Genomic DNA, 25,656 nt, shown 5'->3' with positions numbered 1-25,656 from the left:
CCTCGCTTCGAAGAAACCTAGTGTTCTTTTAAATTGGCCCAAAGTGATACGCAAAGGTAATAACTGTTCTAATGGATATCACATCTTATTGATAAATTATCTAAATTTTCTCGTCTTCAAATTTATTAGAAATTGTGTAAAGAAAAAATAAAAACTCGTTATTGATTTATTTGTAAATAAATTGACACACCTAAGCGGTATGATTTAAGGAGTAAGATATCGATATTATTGAATGACAAATGTAAGCACATCAATTTAGCTTTCACTTAAAATTTATATTACTTAATAATATGTATCTCCACTCTGCCCGAAAAGATATCGTCCATTTGTTAGATTAAAAGGTAAATCGTTTATAATGTGAAACGACGCGGGATAGATGTGATATCGATCTATCTAGCAACGTTACTTACGAGATGATCGCGGCCGCGCGCATAAAATGCCGCACGTAACTATTAAACGCGAACATCTGGTGGCTCAAAATGTTCGGTCATTTGCGTAAATCACGATGATAAATAATAATCTACGCTCTTTAAGAAAGTTCTAAGCAATAATTTAGATCCCGCGCACGCGGTTCGGAGAAAGAACCTCTACAATGGATGAACCGTTGTAAGGAAGATCAAAGGTTATATAATCCCTCTACGTGTCTTGTGGGAATACGATTCATCTCCGTTGCAATAGTAATGCGCGCGCCCGAACGAGCTCGCTTCGCCGCGCGATGCTTCTGCTTGGGGATTCTTAATAAACGGTGCGTCGATGGGTCGTAAAATTTCGCGCGTTAATCGCGAACGAAACACCAACGCCTCGCGCGCGTGCACGCTTACGCGCCCGTAGCACGTAGCTGCCGCCCGTGATTAATTGACTATAAAACTGGGAGAAAGCGAAAGAAATGAAGAAATTCTTCCATGAATCGTCGAATCAGCGCATTTTTCTTCCCGTTTATGAGTCACATAAAATTGCATATTCATGTATGTTTAAAGAGCAGTGCATGGAACGGAGATAAAGATTATATCGCTAAATTCTCTGAATGTTATTTAATACTTATACATATTAAAATGTATCCTGCGATATCTAGATGTATTTACTATTAAGTAAGATATTATATATCCGCCATTGAATAATAGATTATGTATCTATTGAATGATTGCAACGAGAAAATCCGCTTCCAGTCACGGCTATTCGCAGCGCGGTGGTCCTGGTTTCCGCGTATGCGAGCGAGACGTCTTCGCGGAGTGTCGTAACTTATCTGGCAGATGGCCATCCGAGAAGGCACCCAGCGAAGATTAGATCGATTTTTCATGGCTGCTGAGAAAATCGCTCTCGAGTGGCTAACAAGCGCCAGATGCAAATCGCGGCCGCGCGCACAGTAGGTTCGCGCTCGCCTACTAGCTCGTAACGGGGCGGGCGGAGATAATGCGCGGCTGTTCTCTCGAGGGAGAGAAAAGGAGAATGAAACCGCGCGAAACCGCTGAATAGAATCTCAGCGTGCCGATGCGGTCCGGCGCGCGATTTAAATCGGAAGCTGCGCCAGCGATATATCCGATGCCGATGACGCGGAAAGCTCGCCGCTCGTGCGAGCGGCAATGCCTTGACGTAATTAATTAAATGCGATTTATGAGTGCGCGCGCTAATCGGCCGACTAATCGGTAAGTTACTAATTCTCGGATAACAGGTCGGTAATACACGATATTTCAGCGCGGATACTATATCACGGACGCCGGGGGCTTATCAGACGTATGCAAATAGCGATACGCCGCGTGATTTGTGGAGCGTTAAATATTCATTCGCAATTCAGTAATTCGCTAGATTATCCCGCCGCGCGCGATTAACATGACGAAGGCCGTCCGCGTTCCGGCCTACAGAGTTGATCGTCGAACGTAAATATCGTATCGTGACGGTGTTATCGTCGTGCATACCGAGTCGGTGCTTACCGAGAGACAACGGCGAGAGACAAACGATAAATCGATCGATAAATCGATCGATAAATCGGCCAGCTAGAGAGGCGGAGCAAATGGCAAATGTTACATTGGCGAGAGCATACTGCACACGAACTTGTCGCGTAAATTTAGAGCACTATGAATCGATTCTGACTCGCGTAAACCGTAGTTCAGGGCCACGATTTCTATTTAACACCGATATTGTGTTCAGTCGAGTGATATGTTTACGTGCATATTCAAGCTACATCACTTTTTAGGTTCCAAAAATTTATTCATCTTATTTTTATTTCGAGAAAAATCTGAAGTATATTGAAGTTTCAGAAATTGATTTATTATCTTTTTTCATGACACAAAAGATCATATCTATAGGTCAGCAAATTAATGAAATAATCTAGAATTTCAAGTTTTCAAAAATTTATATTCCAAGTTTATAAAAAATATTTCACAATATCTGTCTTAAATTATTCATAAAAAGAAGATGCAATTTATAAAGTATCAGGTGATCTTTGGTTATTAATTGTTTTTTTTTTACACAAATTAATTTAATCTCTTTATCAGGACTTTTGGCGATCTGTGTGCTAAAAGGCCTCGTAAAAATATCGATTAACTTGTTTCGAAATTATGTATGTCGGAGCGTACAAGAAACTGCACGTGTCGCGCGTTTCGAAAGTCATTCTGGGATCGATATCGGCGGTTCACCGTCGGTGACAAGGTTAATCAATTTCGATGACTTAACACGTCAGTTCTGCAGAAATGCCAGCGAACGCACGAACAAAGATTGAACACCGCACTACTTATTTTCGCGAGAGGCGTGGCTCGCTTGAAAATTTCACCGGAAATCTCACGCGGAATCTTCGTGCAATCTTTCGTAAATGCATCGCGATCGCCGCGGCGGCGATACCGGCAATCATCGCCACGATCGATCATTTCGCGAGCGGAATGTAACTCGTTCGCCGTTTCGTGCAGCGTTCGTAATTTATTGAACGATAAACGAATCCTGTTCTCGTAGCAGCGTGCTGTCGCGAAGCGGTGCGAAGATTCGTCAAGATCGGTGATGGATTTGGCGCCGATCGTTCCCAGGAAGTTGGCGATTCTTAAATGCGATTGCTGCGCGCGGAAATGAATGCGCGGCGTTGTAAGATCGCGTTAGATCGAAACCGCCGTGGCGAGAAAAACTGGTAGCGGTCTCATAGATCTATCGATGCGCGACGGTGACGTCGCTCTCCTTCGTTACGCGGATACCGGCTCTGTTCTTTTTCCCTCGCCCTTTCTCTACCGATCTCATTCTCCCTCAGGATGTCGTCTCTTTCGTATCTCGCGCGTCACCTCCCTTTATTTCCCGTATCTTCGTCTTTTTTTCGTCTGTCCACAACATCATGATGTTTTAGCGTCGCCTCCGCGCGAAGGAAGCTCACTCGTCATCCGTTCTCTTCGTTCTCGCGGCTAATAAGCCGCTGCCTGCGGCATTAAAGCTCGTATTACATGGCGGTCTCGTCGGTAACTGGACGCACATTTAGCGAACCGGTGCGTGCCAGTAGACAAACGTGCGACGACGATCTCGCCGGCGAGTGCGTCCCATCCCGAATACGTATCGTACGCAGTAGCCGAACGACACCGCGACCGATGGTAGTAGCAGCAGAATGAATTAATTCGATGCTTTTCTTTCCCGCGAAACGCGCAACAGCGTCGAATTCTTTTTTACACGAAGACCGCCATCAAAATCCAATTTCGACGGATAAATCGATACATAATACTGTTAAAAATGGATATATTTTTGTTGTAAATTAATTTTTTCCTCTCATGAAAATTAATCGTACAATTTGTGATATTTTTTTGAGGATTGCAAAAGAATGAGAGATTCAACACTAAACTCGACTCGACAACAATCACTGATAATTTTAAACTATGGCATATGGATCGATTGCTAATCCGATCGGGCGAATTCTCACGTGGCATTCAAAATGATCAGGCGAGTTTTTATCTCGGGCGCCGGATACTCGCGCGCGGAATCTACTTAATGGTATAATTTCGCTATTAATCTCGATATTGCGTTACTCAACCGCTGTACTCGAAAATGGTAGGACGACCGCGTCTGCGTGTATGCGTGTGTATCACAGGTACGCGCGATTGACATATAACGCGACAACCAATTCCAATCATGCGCGATTTAACCGAGATTTAATGCCGTTATTTGCCATCAATTTCGGAGCCTTATCTGAAGCAGCCTGTGCGCTCCACGGACGAAAAACCCGGGATTTTAAGATACATCAGACCCGCTTTGAGTTTTACGACTGGTCGTCCCAATATCGCACCGTCGCGAGAATAAATAATTCGATTTCGAAACTGCTCAGAGAGGACATTCGCCCGTTCGTCAGTGTCGATGTCAATTCCACTCGGCTTGTTTCTGGTTTCTCCGTTTTTCCGCACAACATCATGCCGCTCTAAAAGCACGCGCCATAAAGATCATCGTATTATAATGCGAATGGAACGCTGTAAACGCGCAAGAAGATATACAGAATGCCGCTTTCTGTACTGCGCGAAAAGTCGACTTTCTACGGAATCGACTTTTTACGATATGAATTTATGGACCACGCGCTCGTGGCGACTTAGTCTGAAGTAAGCGCAATTATCGAGCAATTAATTTCGACGAATTAAGTATACTTATTTGTTATATTGATGTCGAAACAAATTATTAATTTTTTAGATAAACGGCAAATGTTTTGTATTTGCAAACATAACAAATATTATGTTTTAAAATATCGAATTATGCCCATCATACACACAGTAATTATACTTAAAAAAATAAATATTGAAAAAGATTAGAATTCTTGGAAATTATTGCCATAGTACAAAAACAAAAATTTTTATTACTTTAATTAAAATTTTTTTATGCGATTATTTTGCGCGATTATAAAACCACGCCTCGCAAAACTGGAAATAAAATACCGATGAAGGATAATTTCGCAAATACCAGTTCGAACAGCAAGCTATACCCTGCCGAATTCCTCGCAGAATTCTTCCGCACGAATTTCTCGTTTATACGTTCAGGTCACACTGAATATCTTGATTGATATCGTGGGAATTCTAAATCGCGAATCACAACCGGTCACTCGGACTCTAATCGTCCAGAACTACCGATAATTTACGACATTTTTTCAATTCCATCAGAATTTAAATGCAGACTATGCGATATGTCCATCTGAAAGAAGATTGTATCGATTGTAATACATATATGTCCGGGAACGATTTTGAATAATAAATTTGCAGACTTATCGTAGATCACCGTTGAGCTGTCATATGATTATTTAACGAACTGAAGGATTCTCACGGTAAGTGCCGAAACATGTTGTGTTCTATATTATGTATATTATATTAAAATTAAACATTTGGAAGCACATGAATCTTAAACAAGTATTAACCAGTAAGCATCGTATAAAATTAATCATTTTGCATCTGCAATTTAAAAAATCAGGAAATCTACTTTCGTGTGGGACACGAAACTTGAGAGCCATTGCTTGAGAGCCAACTTGAGAATCGATGCAACCGCGGGAGAATTACCAAACTATTCAAATTAGGCTGCCCGATTTCCGAAACGCCATTAGTTATCCGGACATTCGAAAAGATCGGAGAGCGCTCATTTAGAATTCCGTTGATTTCGTAGGAAACGATCGCGCGCGTATGTCACTCGTCCAGAAGCGATAACTATTTTCTTTTTTTGGTAACAAGATGAGAAAGGAGGAGAAGTGATTGAGATTGGGAGAGGCAATTTTATGTTGATATTGATGTAAAAGCAAATTCGAATTAATTCCGAATGTATAATCATCTGTGTTTGTAAGATCTTAATTCGCATTTTAATGTAATGATGCCTTTCACTTAATATTAAACAGTTATATCTTTTTTTGTAGCGACTAATAATAAAATTAAAAAATATAATAAAAATAAATAATCGTAAGGCAGTAATGCAGTTAAACTTTCTTTTTTCAATTTTTCTTTCTTCTCACTTTGCCACTCACGTCGTCTTCCAATTATTTCACATTTACTTGGCAATCTTGAAAAAAAAAAAAAAAAAACAAGTTGCTGCAAGATGAAAAATGAGAAAAAAAGAAAAATTAATAGAAAAAATTCAAATATTTGTCTGTAATATTTAACTGCATTTCTTTCTCGCTACCATTTATTTAAAAAGAAAATAAGAGGGGATTTCAATAATTCCAACTGAAATATCGCCATGTAGAACGGCTAAAGTCGAAGCGACCCTTCCCCTCTGCGATCTACTCCGAAAAAGCGAGCGTTATTATCAGTTCGGTTATCCTTTACGACGACGACGGAATCAAAGGGGGGAACTCTACTTTTAAGTGGCAGCACTTCTTAAGGGTGAGGCCTTCTTCCCAGCTGGAAGGTGCCCCGAACGCGACTCCAATCGAATCGGTAACGAACGATTCGAGATACGGCCGGGACGTTATGTAGGACCACACACGAGGCGTCCGCGCTATCCTCGACCCGGTCCCACCAGGTAATGTTTCTTTTAAGTGCGAACACAAATTGTAACTGAGACGATGGGCCTCGCCCCAACCCTCCTCTGTTCACCGCGGGCAATCCCGTAGCCCGGATCCCGGGTCGAGGAATATCTGGCGGATCCGATTTCAAAAGCCGTACATTCGGATCCACGATTATAGGGAGGGTCCGCAGATAGAGCGTATCGCGACTTCGCGACAGAACTCTGGCAATGCAAACGCTCTCGTTCGCCCTCGATATCACCTGTGGTTTCTTCCTCACTCCTACAAATGAATATTTCCTCATCGCGTGTAACTAGTCATTTTGTATCCTATTTAGTGTAACACTCATATTTCAGATAATTATACTTTTAAGGGAACGTACTCTTTATCAAATATGAAATATGAAATTAATTACAACGCTTTTGAATAATAAAATTAATTGGCGCTCGTTTTTCAACTCGTAACTTTAAGATAATGACTTTAAACCAGATTAGTCTGCGACTAGCCTATAATTAGAGATGAAAGTCTCGTTAAATGTAAGTGATATAACTCATTAATATCATTAGGCTTTCATCTACACCGCGCTTGACGAATATGGAATCAGATGGAATGAGAACCCGCACTGTGCATCCGCTTATTTTTATCAAGCTTTCTCGCCGCCAGTGAAAGCGTGAGTATTTATACTGAAGAATAATTAGTTATCGATCCTCGCGCGCCTTCGGCCAGGTGAAATAATTCGCAGAAATAATCCTGACTCGAGGACATTCGCGATTACATCTCGATTACGCATGGAGACGGTGTCGTGGCGACATTTAAAACGTCGCGTCCTCGATACGATTTCAAATAATCTTGGCAATTGATCGCTACAAGCCCGGCAATTAAATCACGCGTTTTAATGCTACCCCCGGCGTCAATCGCTTTCATAACTTATATGTGGCCTTTTACATTTTAATGCTGCCGTGAAATTATCACCATGAAATAAACTTTCGGTACCAATTGGATTTAAAATATGTGTTGTGTGTGAGCTTATCACTTTTCGTAAATGCGTTTAATTTAACGCCCACACACACAATCTGCTTTATTAAACCTTGAATATGTGTTTATACAAATTTCTCTCTCTCGAATACGATAACTAATTGCGACAAGTAAATTAATGAGAGAGATATTATAAAGAACAGTATGTTATGATAACGTTACAAATCCTTGAACAGTAATGAAATCATAAATATTAGTATTACACCAACTAACGAATATATTAGGACATTGCGCACTTTCCTTCCATTACAGATTTTTTATTCAGAATTTAACGAGTGACTTGTTTCGTTAACCCGATCTCGGGATACTCTTACTCACTTCGATGTTACTCGGTGACTCGACAATCGCATCGATCCCGCGTGAAACGCTTTAACGTCTCCTTTCTACAAAATTTACATCGAATAGGCCATAAGATAGCAATCAATTTTCGTCGATGTGTGCAACCGTTGCGTCATGTCCATTTGTCACTGCGAGTTCACTTTAATAGATAAAGTCATAAAAATTGAAACGTACATATTTAACACAAATCTTGCTTACAGTATCATCGCCTCATAGTTTCGCCTATAAAAAACCATTTTTAATAATTTCAACATTTGCATTTAATTTATATGTAGATCATAAAGAATGCATATGTGTATATTCTTATTAAGTTTCTCAACAAAATTTGGGACGACAATCCGATACATTCATTGTTAGCATAAGAAAGGAATTCGAATTTCAGATTTGAATCCAGCGAATATAAAACTTGTCGTAAATCTGTCACGGTCAATTTATTAACATAAACAATTTAATAAACAGCGCGCGAATTTGAATTCGACCGAAGTAAATCATACCCGTCGTTAAAATACGAGGATGGTGGAAGCGAAGCAGGACAGAATAAATCAAAACGGCAGCCACGACGAATGTTAATCCGCCTCCGTTTGTACGACGCGAGGCTACCACATGTAAGCTACGCTCCCGGGGTCACGGGGGGGGGGGGGGAATAGAGCGGATGTAACCACCGCCGCGAATACGTGGGCATTTAATCGCGCGTCTTACGCGGACCACACCGAAGGCGATACGCCACGAAGAATATCATCGGAGCGCGTTATCGCGAACTATTAGACACGCTCGTCGCGTTACGACCTGTCGTAACCGAGCGCCCTATGTCGCTTTACCAGTTCCCGACTTATATCCCTGGGAAGAGAACGGGGGAGATACAAAAGCGCGCGGTATGAACAACGAGCGATAAAGAGAGAAGGAAGGCGACAAGAAGGACAATATGAGGATCAAAGGTCAGCTCTTCTCCGCACTAGCTGCTAAAGAGCACACCTATGTCGACGAAACGAGACATCAGACACTCTTGGACCGTCAGTGGTGATCGCGGCGACGTTGCACCATAGTGATGTAAAAAAAAAAAAAAAAAAAAAGATTGTGACAATTAACCGATAAAAATTTGCAGGTGCATCGTCGTTGTATAATCCTTGTAATCTACCGCCAAAGAGGACACGCCATTGGGTAACCGCAGATATGGGGATCTCGAAGCCGATCGCTTTCGCGGGAACGCGCGAGGACGCGACGCGGACCCCGGCAGGGAAATGTCGGGCTGCCGCGATATTACAAATAAATCGGGGTCGACGTAACACGACGCACGCCTTTCGGCGAACCTGTTGCACCGTTGCGCAACAAGCTGCGTTCTGCTGTGCAACATTACGCAAGCTGCATCGTCTTCTGTATCTTGTATATTTCTCTTGTACCGCCGTTTCAAACATATTTCGAAGACACATAATTTCAATTACATCTATACTGTACATAACAGTAAATTTTAACGATCCAAGTTTCGACTCCTTTGTCGTTTCACCTGTGATGTTAAACACCTTTTTTAATTAGTTTACCATCTACATTACAAAAGGTCCGTCAGACAGATAAATAATGATCGATGGAAAAAATAAAATGTATTTCTATAGATTCCTGTTGTGTTATTAATGCAATTAATGCTGGAGAACTTGTAAACCCGCGTAATTTATATAATTACAGGTATTTGCCTATATTGTGCGTGCGATCCGTTCGAAGTCGCCCACAGACACGTCGCCGCGGACCATCGTCGGTGAATAAACGTGCGCGCGTGTACAGGTGCACGCATACAGAGCGAAGAGCCCGGGCATTGAAAAAAGAAGAGACAACCGGTTGTGCTACGCGCGCAGGATCATAGAGCCTAACTCTCGAAAGCGACCTCTCCGTGACTCCGCCGCGAGAAGATGACATCGTGGTTCTCAACCTCAGTCGCGAAATCGCTCCGCGCAAAAACACGTCGGCGGCACCATTTATTTGCGTTGACACGCGACCGGGGGTCAGCAATTACAGGTAATAATATTTCAAACACACGGATGTCGTACATTCTTACTTTTCGTACGGTGTATCGCTTGTTATTGCGATATAAATTAAAAACTAATTTACTGGAAAGGCAAACATAATCGTACTTTATTTCCTTTATCATCTTTTCTCTCAATAAAAATTAGCGAAAACTACTTTCCTTCCATTCCGTATTCATCGTAGCGATCCTTTATTGCAGCGTTAAGATTTTATTGCAGATCTAAGAATTTATCATTTTCTCATGAATGTTATATCGCGTAGAGAGTTACTCATACGGCACAGCGTTTTTATAGTGCAATCAGTAGACGCATAAAAAGATACTAATTTGCACAAACTATAGCAATTAGAAAGCATTATTCCCCAGAGGCGACGACGGATCTTCATTTGCACATCGAGAAATCGCAAATAGTGCCGAAGAGATGAAAAAATATTCTGCGTGTTTACGAGGTTTATCCTCGCAAACGGAAAGATCGCAGCCGAGCGGAGTCGTCGACAGGGTCCCCTCTGACCCAGCAGTAATGGCGAGCGATTGGCACGCAAGAAGTGCAGTCTGATTTACGGGCCGGTCGCGAGAGGGTTGGCATCATAAGTACATGTACGCGTACTCCTCGCCGAGACAAGCCCTCCTTCCGGTCGTTCGGGATTCACGGAGGAAAGTTTTCACAAAATGCACCGCCGCTTGCGAGGCGAGCCTGCCTCCCGGAACGCATCGGTGAATGCAACAGGTACGCGCGGTAAAACCGATCCGCGGCAGGATAAGTCGATCGATCGATCGATCGGTCGCACGCGACACGTCGAGCCGACTAGACCGACGACGAAACGTACGAGCCCGCCGACCGCTGCGCGCCGACAATGAATCTCGACTCTGCGTTTCTTACGAGCGTACTTTTCCCTCTCCTGTGCCCTTCCGCGCTTTGCCTCGCTCGCGAGTCTCTGACCATCTATCTTCGCTCCGTTAGAGCTTCTTCCTCCGCATCTCGCGTCCGTCTTTCCCCGAAGGGCCGATTCGCGAGTTCGTTACTTCCATCTCTTTCTGCTCGCATTCGCGATTGTTCTTTTCTCTCTCGTCTACACTACCGGCACAAGCGGAGCGTTTACATTAATGTATGAGGTCAATCGTAAAGCTCGACGTGTACATACGTCCCGCAATCGGGGTCTCGGGGCAGCAGCGATTTTCTCGTTCGCCGACAGGACGAAAAAAAAAAAAAGATCGCGACATGTTCCCCGGTCTAATGTACTCGCCTAGCCGCGCTCGCGGGGGGATGTAAAGTTTACCGGCCACCGTGCGCTACGGCCGCATCACGGGGGCATTATAATGTGAAATCGTGACGCGAGTCCGAGCAGCGTACGCTGATTGTCCGTTTCATTATGCTGATCGCGGTTTCGTCGGTTTAACGCAATTAACATATATACGTAGGACGTAGGCCAGCCTTTCTCCCGGCTTAACGACGCGTCGACGAGCCTGCCTGGAATGTAACGGGAAGCGTCGCAGATATGCAATAACAACCGTAAAACCGACGCGACTCCACTACTCCGGAAAGTGAATTTAGATAGAAGGAAGATAAACGCCGGGAGTAAAATAATGCCGCGCGACTTCGTCGTCGCTCATGAATATTCAATCATTTTTGTATCAATTAAACTGCTATTTGTTATAATTAGAATTGCGAAAATTCCGCTTAGAATGTAGCACTCGTAAAATTAAGTTCCTATTCTGTGAGCGCGCGTGCCGTGAACACTCGCCATGTTTAATCTATGCAGCAATTGAATTGCAAAGCCTTTATGAAAAAAAATCCTGCACTATTCAACATCGGCTCGCAATGCATCTCCATATTATCTCTTTAGTATTCTCATTGTCAATAGATAAACATGCACCGCGGGATACCCGGTTTACTGACTTTGCATTTTTTCGATTGACTAAACGGATACGCTAACCCGCACTTCATTACTAAACGTAAGACAGATTTCAAAATTCAAGATATATTTTATTGCGCTGAGACGTCAAACTGCAGCGCTACTGCTTTCAGTTCGCGCTACTACAACACAGGGTCGTAAACATGCAAACGTGCGGCTTATTAAGCGAGCAACAAAACGACATAGTTGCCGGTCGACGCAATCGCAAATTTATTCGCGCGTTCGCACGGGCGGTCGCGTACTTTGCCTGCCGCAGTCCTTCGAATCGTCGTCGTCGTCGTCGTCGTCGTCGTCATCATCGTGGTTCACCGTCATTTACGGTTGCGCCATCGTGTCATCGTCTTCATCGTCGTCGCTCACCGGACCCGGCTAAGCGTACGCGATGCACTCTGCGAGAGTGCACGGGTTATACGTCGCGGATGGGATATATATTTGCAAGATACGTGTATTACCTGCGGAAAGGAGGCCTGGCGGAGAAGAGGTCGGCCGAGAGGTCGCTCGGTAAATTGGTCGCCGGCGTTACCGTTGATCTACGGCAACAGACGCGATAGTTATGGAAAGGTTACCGCGGTGCGCTCGATAAAGCGTCGCGCTGCCTGTCCCCGGGAATCCGCGACGGCGGGGAACGAATCGTAAATCGCGGAATCGCAACCGCTCGCTCTGCGGAGGAAAAAAAAAGGAGTACCTGTGCAGCGGTCGAGCGAGCGCACGAGGAGGAGATCATCTCTCGAGCGGAGCCCGCGCGCGATGCATGCCGTTTCCGTTTTCCTGCGCTCGACTGCGATGCAAAAACAATTGCGAGTTCTTTACGTCGTTAACACGATTGCTATCATTGTGTTTAAAGCGGAATGGAAAATTGTCTTCCCTTTTACGCGCAATTTGCTTCTAAGCAAATATCGATATAATACTGTTTGTATCGATATTTTTTTTTTTATATTGTGATACAAATTCGCTATGAGATTTTTAGATTTTTGTCAAAATTTTAAAATAAAAAAGTTTACTCACTTTTTCGTCGGGGAAAAAAATCGCCTCCGAATTCACCAAAGAATACGTTTCTGAAACAGAAAAAAAACTTGCGTACATAAATCAAAATAGATTACATTCTGTTTGAACTTCGTTTTCTACGGAATTAAGACAATCGCAATCACGAGGTAAATTCGATGCAACACATTCTAGCGAGTTCCTCGCGTTCTAACCGTGAGAAAATGTTTTGTTTAATAAGTATGTTTCCCTCCCTTCTTGTCTCTCCTTCCCTTTCGTCGTGGCCAGATCGATTTTCCGGTACACCCACGCTCGTGTCATCGATATATCACGCGAGCGCATTCAGGCGATTCGGTGCGAGTGTACGTACGTACGTACGACGAATTTGGCCTCGGGCCGAAGATTCCGCGATGTTCTCGATTTACGAGAGAACGGGCAGTCCTTTTTTGGATCGAGTCGAGCTGGCGTATGGCTCGCGGGAACAACACGAAAAAGAGACACGACGAGCGGGCGAAGAGACTCTCAAATTTTAAACGTTTACGATAAATTTTCCAAGTCAGATGGGCATATCGTTTCATTTTGCGGACTTCATTCAGACTGAGAGCGAAATGAAGACGGAAGTACTCCGTAGGATGCCTGACGTATCCGTTATTACGATCTAAAAGGCTCCTCTATTCTTTATAATGAGTTCGAACTCAAGCGGAGCACGATTGCGCATGAAACGCGTGCTTCAATAAGCACGATAATAGTATTCGTATTGAACTTTGCAAACGCACAGTGTGTAATAAATAATTCACTTTCCCACGCTCCACTTACGTAACGAACGGAATATGTTCACACCGTAAAAAAGATCGACAGATGATCTCGCATCCATTCGTCGTCGAATCGGCGCGGTAATGCGCGATCGCGTAATCCCGGGCAGGTCAATTGCGTCGCGTAGGAGTCGATATGATTACTCGGCGTAATCGAGGCAACTGTATTACCACACCGAAACGTGTCACACTGGCTGCTAGCGTGCCGCCGACGCGTTCGCGCAGCCCTTGATTTCTCGAACCTTGCGTCACTATCGGCGTTTCGAAAAGTTCTCGGAAAAACTGAGCAACGCGTTTGAGCCATGAATAAAACGACTACAACTACGAATGGCTGAAAGAAGGATAATAATTCTGTAGCGAGCGATACACGTAAGTGTAACACGTAGGTTGTAAAAGTGGCAATCGCAGCATGAAATGAGTACACAATACGCTAGATTCCAGCTGCTTTGTGAAATACAATTGCGGCAAACGCTTGTATCGGAACAGCTCGTAACAGCAACGCGATATTTGCAAAAGTGCGTCGCTTCCAGCCGCTCGCACCTCCGTGCGACCATCCTTGAGATCTGCGAGAAACGCTCTTGAATAAACTCGGTCCATCCGAGCAGCATGTACGCGACGAGCAAACAACGATCGAATGCCCGCAGCGAGAAGAGCGGCGGAGCGAGGCAATATCGAGGCATCGTCGTAGACCTACGCCTATTCCGGATGCGATCGGATCGGGACGCCATTAATAACGACGCACTTACCGATCCCATGGCAGGTGGTAGACCGCATGAAAGTCACGACCTGACATTTGCCTGGGTTGGTTGCCCGCGCCCGATCGCGCGCGCGAGCGTCTCGCCGAGAGAGCCGATCGCGATGCGATTTTTACGCGCGCCATCCGAGAGAAAGAGAAAGAGAGAGAGAGAAGCGAGAGAGCAATTTCAAGTGTAACAGCTATCGCCACCACCGATGCGCCGCCGCGATCTCGCGCGCGCTGCGTACCTTCGCTTTCTCTCTCCACTCGCCCCCCTGGCCTCTCTCACCTATCCCCTAATCGCCTTTTCACTTTCAGCGACGTATCGACCTCTTCGTATTTTCTCGAGAATCATTGCCCCGGTGTTTCAAGCGTTGTATGTATTCGAATTTAGCACTTCAACACTTGTGACTCCTAGCCGGAACACAAATATCTCAATTTTTTTTAATTAACGCGGAAACTTCGTCCGGTAATATTATTTTAGTATGATAGTTTATGTTTTTAAATTTTCTAAGTCTACAGATCTCTTTTGTAAAGTTTCAAAAAAATTTCATATTTACAAATCGTTAAAATTAACTCATTCGCGGCAATTGTGCTAGTCGCGTATAATATTTTCTTTACGGCATCGCCTTTGGGAAACGTTATGTATTATCCGTCGCGTCCCGCAGTTCAGTGGATCACAGAATGCACACAGCGAGATATCTCGAGGCGTGCGTTTACCTCTCGATATGGCGAGAGAAGTCGAGGACAAGGCGCATCATGAACAAGCGACAGCGGGTGGTGGTGCGTATCGAGACCGTTCGCGCGGCATGCGCGCCAGTTCGCGTGCTCCGAGTGACCTCCGCGTGATTTTACAAGTTCGCTCTTCCTCCTGGCAACTGGTCGGGATCACCGCCTTTCCCCGCTGCTCTGAATCCCAGCCCATTGAACGCGAGCAACAGGCGAGAGGAAGGATCGAGGTGAAAGAGCAGGGATGGATAAAAACGCGCTCGCGCTCGCTCCTCTCTTAGAACAATCGCTTCCTTTCGTTTCATCAAGTCGATCGCGGAGCACTCGCCATGGGCGACGCCACGCACACACCGCGCTCCAGAGTATAATATCTGTAACGGTATGCGCACAAAGAGGCAACAATGCCTGTGTTGCCTACAGTGGATTATTCGCTCACTGTGGCAAAAGAAAATCTTGTGCTAACGCAAGGCAATTACGTTTTTATTTTTGCACTGTATATATTATGTCCATTTTAGAAAGTATAATAATATAACAAATTATACTTTTTTTCAAAAATGCAACAATGGTAATTTAATATTAATTTCAAATTCTTTAAAATTTACACATTTTTATAAGGCAAATCAAGTTTTACTTTTATTTTTAAAATCATCAATCAGAATGTCTTAAAATACCTAGTAAAAGCAAAATGTTAACAATGTTGGCAGAATTTTTGCTCAATCTACCAATATTTCTATCTAGATAGTTAGCATAATTGTGTAATATAATTTAACTTAAAATATCCTTCTATTCCAGCAATTCCGAGTATATGAAAAAATATCACATTTAAAAATACAAATATTTCGCGTGTATGTGTAAATAATTATTCAACGCATACTCGCAGTTACTACGATCTGATATCAAAGCTTTCTATAGCAGAAATTTCCGTTAAGGTTCATTAGATATTAGCGAACATGCCTTTCTCGTTAGCTGTTAATTTCATAAGAAAGAAAGTAAGAGAAGATAATCATTCGTTAATAAGCTTGCTATTCGCGTAGCGTTACGTAAGATATTAGAAAAGTATCAACGAGGCAAAAGATCTAATCTAATAAAAAAAACTGTACAAGAGAATTCAACTTATTAATCCTGAAACTATCTACATACGTTACGAGATTTTGTTTATGTTGCAATATCTGCTTGCAGCCTCTCTCTTTGTACGCGTCGAATATTCTGTATTAGTACTTCACCGACTTGTGTCCTTTAACAGTCCTAGTATATCTCGCTCGCGATTTGTGGTCCTCGCAATGGAGAGCATTCATTTGCCAGAAATGGCAACGGGCACAGTGATGTGGAGCGTCCGTGGAGGCCTTTATGTCGATGTTGACCTTTACGCGTCTTCGGCGGCTAGCGGAGAGAGGAATGGACCTGCATAACACTCGTCGGCCTCAGCAAATTATTGTAACAGATCGCGAGCGCGCGCAGGGCGCGATAACACAGATACTTGTCTCCCGATTTGTATTCCGATGAACAATTCTTGTCGTAAAGTTCTTTTCCGATGAATTTTCACGGTCGAGCGAAGCGAACCGATGACGTGACGCTAGACAGCGAGATCGTCATCCGATTTACGAGCCAATAAAATTCGTCGTCGAATCGCCTTTATGACTCCGAGACGTGAGAGTAACTGCCTCGTGTGTCTTATCGAAGGAATATTAATGGAGACCGCATACGAAATGTGCTCCTTGCATTTCGTATTTGTCGTTGAATTATCGCTAGATCGGTATCCGCGATCTCTAATGATTGATTCTCATCATCTATTTCAAATATCGGTCATATGCGAGCGTCTTGTTATTGCATACTCACGCTCTTCTCGCGTCTTCCGCAACTTTCCTCTTATCGTGAGTATTGAAACTTTTTCCGCATGAAAATTCAAGCATACATTATTCTTCGCAGCTCTCGCAAATCTTCCGTAGACTTTCGAAAATATGCTTCGCAAATAAGCACAACTGCAAGAAGCGATTGCAAACGATGCGCGGCTGTGGTAGCATATCGAATCGCACACAAGGGCGACTTCGTGTCGCATGTATCGTAATCTTTCACTCCCAACGACCGCATGCGTAACGACGCGTACAACGCATACAACCTCGTCGCGATGCGCAACTAGATGATCGTCCCTGTTGAAACAGCTTTTGCAATAATTATCTTGTCGACGTGCCGTATGCGTGGCCTTGCGCAGAAAAGGTGTTATAATTCTCCTTCTCGCCAGCAAATTACTCTTCAACAATTTGCGCGATATTGCAGACATCAATTTATATGAAAAATTGATGAAAAAAAATCGTAAATCTCAACTTTTATAAAAGCTTCAATATGCAGTGATAAATTTAGAAAATTGATAAAGAAGAATAGACTAAAATTCAGTTCGTCCTATTGTTTGAATTACGTCAAAATCAAAACATTCAATGTTTCCATAGAAAGTTTCTAACACTTTCAATGCCACGAGGTGGTTAACCGACCAAAGCTCTGCGCATCTTGTCGCGCATAACAATTAAGAACGGCGACTTCCGTCGATGAGTAAGACGAAAGCAGCACGCTATAGCCGACGCATTGTCATCGGTACAATACACTCCGAGTCTGAGTACACGCGTATCCTTGGCGCGATTAAATGCCGAATACGATATCGCATTTCGACACTCGCGTTAAAATTAAACCTTACGAGAGAACAAACTTTTCGTTTTAAGAAAGAATGCACAACGTTGCGATAAAAAGTCAGTAAAAGATAGATATTACCGCGTTTTGGGTTAATTTTAGGAGCGCATTACTGCGTTCCCTCCGCCTTTTATTAACTTTAAGGCTGGGTTTACGACGTCGCGTCATTAAACCGCGATCTATCGCGCGTCGTTTCGCACGCGAAGCGGAACGAAACGGTCGCTTAAGTCGCATTAAAACGAACGAGCTGATAGTAGCGGATCGACGGAACGACGGCGGCTATCGCGAAGTTCCCGGTCGGCCGGCACGTGCTCTCGCGCTTCCTGCGCGATCGCACACAAGACACTTCGACGTCCCGAACGGAGCAACTCGGTGCGCCACATATACTCACGCACGTACGCGTAGCGCGCGCAACGGATGAGTGCGTATGGTAATGACAGACTGAGAAACGCCGACGAGGCGCCAGCGGAAGCCTCCGGGCGATGCAGCCACCGATGGATTCTCTTCTTGAAAGTTGCCGGGATACGAGTTTGAATAAATGGCAATTTTGCAGCGGGGTGACTTCATTAACCGACGTATTCACATCAAAGTAATGGCAAATGGCCATGAAAATTGGGTATTTCGTACAGGCGATAACAGATTTCCTCGATTAAAATCTCGATTGCGATTAAACAATGTGACGAGTTATTTAATTTTTTATAAAATATTTTGAAAATAAATTTTAGCAACGTCGTCAAATAGCATATAATAAATAATTAGTTTCCATGAAATGTGTTCGATAAGACACAATTAACTGGTTCGTCGTCTTCTTTTTCAGAATTTGTATAAATCAGAATTTACGTTGATACGATATTAAAATAATAATAAAGCAAAAATAAAGGCATAAATTATTTATGTAAATTCAACCGTATTGTTATCTCGTTTGAATCGTCCAACAAATATTCTCAGGTCTAAATAGTCCATAAAGTCAGACAAAGAATTGATAGAGCACTCACTCAAGAATCGCAGCCCACAAGTGAGAACACTGAATGTATTAAAGCAAAAGTCTCAATCGGCACCGAGTCAGCCAATAAATAACGCAAACGGACAGCTGTGATTCGAAATTAAGATTTTTCGCTGCTCGGCGAACCTCATATCCGTCCGTGCTTTGTGCCCGCGATTGAATTGGCACCGCGGGAAGTTAACACCTACGCTCCGCGACTTTACGAGCGGACTATTTCTCGTCGCACTCGTGCGCCGTGTCATTCTTTCCTTTCCTTTACAATGCGAAAGATCGATATCGGCCCAAGTATCGGCGCTGTATCGCGTTTCACGGCTGCCCCGCTCTTTCTTCACGCTCTTTCCTCGCTGTAGCACTTGCTCCACGCGCGGGTGATATTCAATTTACACCCACGGGAAAAAGCAGCGAGCCCGGCGAGGGTGTTCCCCGCGCTGATTAGTTCGACTCCGTCGGGCCACGTGATTTATCGACGAGTCCTGCGCGCCGTCGCGAAGAAATCGTCGCGATTCGGTAACGCTATCTAGCACGAGGATTTACGGCGTGTTTAAACCTTTATAAGGCACGCGGGGAGTGCACCAGGAAGACGAGAGGGAAAGAGTAATGGTAAGGAGAGTCGCTCGCGTCGGTGCAAACTGTACCTGCATTGTGCCCCGCGGCAACGCGGTAATGCCAACTTCACGAGTTCGCAGCCATAAAATCGTGAATTATTAACACTAATATGTAACACCGTGCCTGCCGGTACAATCGCGTCGCAAAATCGAGGTTAAACGCGTCCGTGCCTCGGCGTGCCGATTACACAGTATTATCTGTAAAACGTATTCCGCTGGCGACTCTCTCAACGACTGGCCACTCGCGGTGCTCGACTAAAGAGTCATTTGCGAAACTGAGGAACTATCTTTAGAACGTTAAAGCGGCCGTGTGTCACGTTCGAACTATTAACTCTCGGAGATAACACATTTTTTTTTCATAGCACGCGCTCTGACACTCGTCGGCTGTGTGTCGTTTATTTCAGTGTCTATCGACCGTTAATATCTCGTGCATTATCCGAAACGCTCGCGGAACAAGAAGCCGTAAATCCGCGCGGTGCTAATTACGCACGGAAGCCGTCGCGACGGAACGCCGTAGTGTCCGATATTAATTTCCGAAAGAAATCTAATTACGGTTATTTAAATCTAATCATTTTGCATCGAAGTGTTACACCAGGAAACGGAATCCATGTCGTAATATGAGATTGTCGCAGCGGAGGAAAATCGAGGTCGAGTTTGTATAGTTGACTGTACCGCGTCGCGTCTTTGCGTCGGTTCTCCGTTGGTGGTTCATACAGCCGGTCTGTTTACGCCTCTCTCGGGTCGTTGCAGAATGTAGCGCTGGATCATCTTGAATGTTGATGCGTCACGTATGCATTTTAGTTACGCCGCGTCGCGTCACCGAAAGTTTCGCTCCGATTTGTGATTTCTACTAATATCTCTTACGATTCGATCAGCCGCTACATCCAATAGCGGTAATATAATCGTTCGATGAAGTGTGATGAGAGAAGAAACGATTGAAAATGACAGCCATATCTAGGCGGATTACATCATGATACTGCAGAATTGTGACACAAAATCATTTACAAAAAGATTAAATATTCGAATTAATAAATTAGTATATTAATGAGACGCAGTCAACGAAAAAGATAAATAAGGTTGAGTAAATAATGAATTTATATATGTCTCCCGTGATAAATGATCAAGCGCGAGTCCTCTTCTCGCTCGTGTTGGGAATTAATGAGAGCGGAAGAGAAATATTTAATCCCTTCAGGTGTCACACTCGCGCGCGGGAGATACAACGGACTGGCTAATTTAATTTCGCGCATTATAGGGTCGGTATTAAGATCAGAGATGCGCTTAGCGATACCACGGTGCATTAAGTGTAAGTGGAACGGCGCGAAAGCGGCGCATTGTGTAGCGCGAGGATCGGAAGGGGGCACGTCACGTCAGAAAATGTCTTCCTGAAGCAAAGGGAGAAAGGGCAAAGGTGGGTAATAAAATCGAGTTATTACCCTTATTATCGTCGGCGTTGCGAAAGAAACACGAGCGCGTAGGCCGCGCGCGGAGTCATTGTTGTACAATGTGCACCCGCTCTGCACTCGATATACTCGTAGATTGATCGAACGAACAATGCGATCGTGATCGCGAATTAATTAACGACTACTTTCACAGCGAGTATTTTAAAAAATTATAATACATAGCTATTAAATATATTATTTATCGCGTTTACCATACTTTTTGATAAATGTATCGCGTAAGACGAACGTTTGAGAAACGTTTCCCGAGACATTGAGTGCCATCAGCGAAGATCGAATCGTCCATCGTGTTATATACATAAAACTACGCCGAGTGCCGCGACGCAAAGCACCCGGAATCCTTCGAGTAGTCTTATTTACTGTAAGTAGAAAACGCTTGTAGAATTCGAGCGCGTCCGCCGAACGCGGAAGACGACCCACTCGAACGCCACTTGTCCCCGAGAATTCCAGGACAAGTGGCACGACTCTACGAGCGCACGACGAAGCCGAGGCCCCCGTATGCAAGGTGAGGTAAAGTGCCGGCCGTTCTTCGTATTTCTTCCTCCTCCTTCTTCCTACCTGCTGGCTCTTCTCTCCGCTGCACCGAGGCGCCCTCGCGGTGGAGGGAAACCGTGAGGAATACGCGGAGCGTGCACGGCGAGCATTCAGGTGAAGCGGGTTAATATCTCGACATTGTGGACACAAGTAATGGGGACCTCTGTGCCTCAGAACGGTCTCCGTCCCGGCGGCGATGTTTTCCGCCATCAGTGGCTCTCATCCGTCGCAACCGAGATGCCATTCGCATACAATCATTAGCTCTAAATTTCGAATTCAACAGCGTGGCCTACCTAAGCGTTATACTTATCATTTAAAATAATAAAGTTTTTTCAATATTTACAATCTCTAAATTCTTGCTAAAAAATTAAGAGGAGAAAAATATGTAAGTGAAGAAAGAGCGAGGAGTGTGGAGAGACGTAATTGAATCGCGTCTGAAACAGACGGACGATTTCATTGCATAAATAAACTATACAATCTCGCGAATCGTTAGACCGTGACCGTCGACCAACGCTTGTAACCTCGGGTGATAGGGGATTCGCTAAATTGATTCCGCTTTATGCGAGTCGACGAAACATGAGCAAGCATCGTTGCGTGCCCGTAACTTACGAGAATATGCATCGTACGTAGGCGTTCCCGCTCTGCACTATTTGAACCACCCGTCACGTTCGTGCAAATTCGCAACGTTCGAAGGGCGGCCGGCCTGTCTTCGACACCTTCCAACCGCGCGTAGGTCGTATCTAATGGTATCTAGCGGTCTGCCTCGCGGTGAGCGGCACGCCGAGCGCGACCGTGGAACATAATGCGTTGTTGTAGCGCCGCGAATGCTTGATTTAAATTTATCTATAGGCCAGCGCGCGACGGTCGTTCATTCAATGCCGCAATGACATCCGGCCTGGGTCGCGCCCGATAGAAAGCTGCCCGGACGATTGAAATATCGACGCCGCGTCGGGGACAACGCGTGAGATCGACGTGAGATCGGCGCTACGCAGCCTCGCACTTGAGCGCGACATAATCATGCCGGCACTCGACCAACTTGGAATAAATGAGCGGCTAACAAACCGGCCTGATCGACTAATTGACCGGCGCTTATTGACGTCCGTTGGAACAAGTCTGATTTCCGCGCGTGCCTACCGCCGCTTGTCGCGAGCCGAGCTGAGAGGAAAATTAGACGCGATTTGTTTTCCCTTGCCACGCACACGTCCGACGTTTAAGCGGGATCTCGTTTATTCGCGCCTGCCGCGCATCCGCGTCATTACGATCCGTTTGTTCGGGAAATCGTAGCCGCGAGCGCGCATTACTTTCTCTCGCAGGAGGCATCGGCGACCAGCCTCCAGGCAGGCAACTCGATCGGCGGTGCTCACCGCGCGCAGTACACCTGTGAGGCTCTATCTAATTACTATTCCGCGACGGTGACAACGATCAGCGGCTTAGCGCGCAGAATTGACGCGCAATAATTCTGTTAAGCACATCTGCTTGTGTGTCCGACGAGCAATTTTAATTCCACCGACAGCGGCGCTGTCTCGTAGTGTCGGCACAAACTTTCCCTATTCCTAATCTCGTTCCTAATGAACTAATTAATTTGCGATCATCAAAGCGGCCGGCTGATGTTATTAGGAACGCTTTCTGTAAAAAAAAAAAAACCGCGCGCGCGAGATCTGCGCGCGTACGCCATCAGAAGCAACCGACGCGAGTGTAAGCGACCGCGAGATTGACCCAAAAGATGGTTCAGCGCGCTGTAATTAAATGTCTGAGGAGAACCCGACTGTGGAGAACATTTCAGTTCTTTGTACGGAACGATGCACAAAGTGATTATCCAATTTATCAACATTGAAGCTGAACGGACGAAAATTGAAAACTCGACATCGTCTTGCAGCTTTCACCGTTTAGAAGATTTTACTGTTATCTCCGTCGGCATCTATCTTCCTACGCCACGGATCTTTTCTGCACTGCGCGAAATACGTAACGAAGGCCTAGATCGTCTAGAACCGCGAGACGCATGCCGCGCATTTATTTACCTTCTCGACTCGAAGACAACCGGGTAATCATTAGAGGGAGACTCGCGGCGCGAGAGCATTATTACAATAACGACATGTCTACTTCAACGTCCCGTGAAAATGTTTTCTCTGAACCAAACGATATGACAGCGCAGAAGACTCTCTAATGAAAAGGCTAACCAAGCTTCAAATTAAATTTCCACGTGCTGCTTACACCTACGTCGCCGACTGCGAGCCGAGCGAGAGAACCGTCTCGCCGCGTTTCGGTTACGAAAATCTTATCCTGGAGATAGCAGTCGATAGGCAGGTAAAAGCGGGACACGTTAGACGAAGATGAGATTTGTGCCGCATGGATCGCTCCGCCGATCCCCGTGGGAAGAAGGCGATTCGTGCGAAAGGTACAGTGCAATAAGTAAAAAGTATTCATATTTTTCTATCATGATAAATGACCTCATCATCGGGGCGAAATCTCGGAAGAATAAATATCACATTTGGACCGGCGAGGTAGGGATAATCCAATGATGCCGAAAGAGGATAAGAGCGCGAAATGGCGAAGAAAAAAACATTAGTCATTCCGAATTTGGAGTATGAAAATTTTTTTATAAACTTGTAATCGACGTTAGTGTAAACTCCAATTATAAAAAAAGGAATTAGTTTTTTATCTCATAATTGGCAATCAAGCCTTATCTCTTTTTAAACTATTTCATTTTCGTAAACGAGGCAGAGAGATCGTTAAACAATAGTTTTTAATTAATCAGTGTAGAAATTTGAAGCATTTAACAAATATCTGAGAGGTTAAGTCATCCTACAAATATTATCGGATCGAGAGGGCAGCGGAAAAGTGGATAAAGAAATGACGAAGCGTGCTTGCGTCATGATCCGAGATAACTAATATATCACGAAGTACTCATTAATGCCTAAAGAGAATCGCTTCGCTTCAAATTAGCCGATCGTCGACAGCACAACGACGAAGCACGTGTCAAATCGGGGCATCGAGTCAATCAACGCCTCGCGGCGGTGTCGTTAGCTGTGGTCCCGTCGTCGCCTCTCCGTCAAATTCCTTCGCGCCAGGTTGTCTTTCTCTCTCATTTTTTCGACTGTCGTCTGTACACGGTAACGTCGATTAATTAGATATCGTGACCGACACAAGAGAAATACCTTTCTCGAAGAATATGATTGTTCGGGCTGTTTAGTGTGCGCGGCAATTTGTATTCATTTGACGTAGAAAAAACATCGCACGGCTAAATTTGGATATAGCGTGCGGTTTAAATGTTGTGTTATTTTAAAATTATAATTTTACCTCAATTCAACTATTCTAAATCACGTGGATAAATATATATGTATAATAAAGCTACATTTATCACGATCTTTTTCATACTTTTTTCAGCGCAAAACGCGGAAGTCGATTAACAGAAAAGGAGTCAGTAGTTCTAAAAATACAATCTTTAATACAAGTGACAATTGCATAGGAAATATTCTAAGCGAAATTCTCCAGGTAAGAGAGCTCTCGTAATTCCGTATCATCTCGGAGCGCGATCTCCACCCATTTCCATCTCGGTGCGGGCTCAATTTTTAATTCAAATCGCTGGGAACAATCTAGCAAAAGTAAGATAACTCGGACGGGCGACGGGCGTATAATGAACGGTAGCGGCGGTGGAATCGCCGGCTAGATTAAAGAAACGAGAACGGATACGGATTATATCGCGAGAATGCAGCGCTTCTCTATAACCGTAATAACCAGTTAAACGTTTTCGCGACCGAGTTCGCGGGGGCGGCGGGAACAGAAGAGAACCGGAGACAGGAGAGAGGGGGGTGGACGTCGAGGGGAGCGGGGTCGAAAACTAATATCGAACAAACCTCCGGCGGGCCCCCGGCAATTGTGGTCGCGAGGAACGGCCCTGGCTACCGTGAGTCTCATGCCCGGAGAACTTTCGTCCGCGACCAGCCCGCCGGCATGGGCCGCCGCACCCGCGGATCGGACTCAATAATTTCGCGGCCGGTGGGACTAATTTTGAATGCCATTAGTTAGCACACGCCGCCTGGGATGATCCGACCGGCGCGACGGATTGTTATTTCATTCGTTCTTTCGCCCTTTCCTACGGCGCCGATTCGACTCCTGCGCTGCCATCTCCCCGCGTCTCGAGACTGCACGTTCGCATCCTCTTTATTCGCGGATTTATGCCCTAAACTACTGTATTACGCTTTGCGAAGAGTGAAAATTAAAAAGTTTTATACAAATAATACATTTCAAAAATAAGAAAAAAGCTGAAAATTGATCAAATTCCTACATTTTTGCTTCATTTTTAATTCGCGTTCTGTGAAAGAATTTTTTTTATTAATTGATAAAAAGTTATTTTTTAAATTCCTACAAAATCTCCATCTATCAAACATTAAGTTT

General features: G+C 44.5%; 1 long non-coding RNA gene across 2 annotated transcripts in view; it reads right to left on the bottom strand.

Annotated features, from left to right (window-relative positions):
• Positions 1 to 25,656, bottom strand: part of LOC105676432 (uncharacterized) — a 202,142-nt gene that overhangs the window by 83,683 nt on the left and 92,803 nt on the right. For both annotated transcript variants that reach the window (XR_010889123.1, XR_001101388.2), the window contains one exon: positions 12,731 to 12,780. This is a non-coding gene — a long non-coding RNA (uncharacterized lncRNA). The remainder of the gene's footprint in view (positions 1 to 12,730; positions 12,781 to 25,656) is intronic.

This window comes from Linepithema humile, chromosome 3 (assembly GCF_040581485.1).
Source record: "Linepithema humile isolate Giens D197 chromosome 3, Lhum_UNIL_v1.0, whole genome shotgun sequence".
Lineage (NCBI taxonomy): Eukaryota > Metazoa > Arthropoda > Insecta > Hymenoptera > Formicidae > Linepithema > Linepithema humile.
The sequence above is the reverse complement of the archived record's forward strand: the minus strand, read 5'-3'. Positions and strand labels throughout refer to the sequence as shown.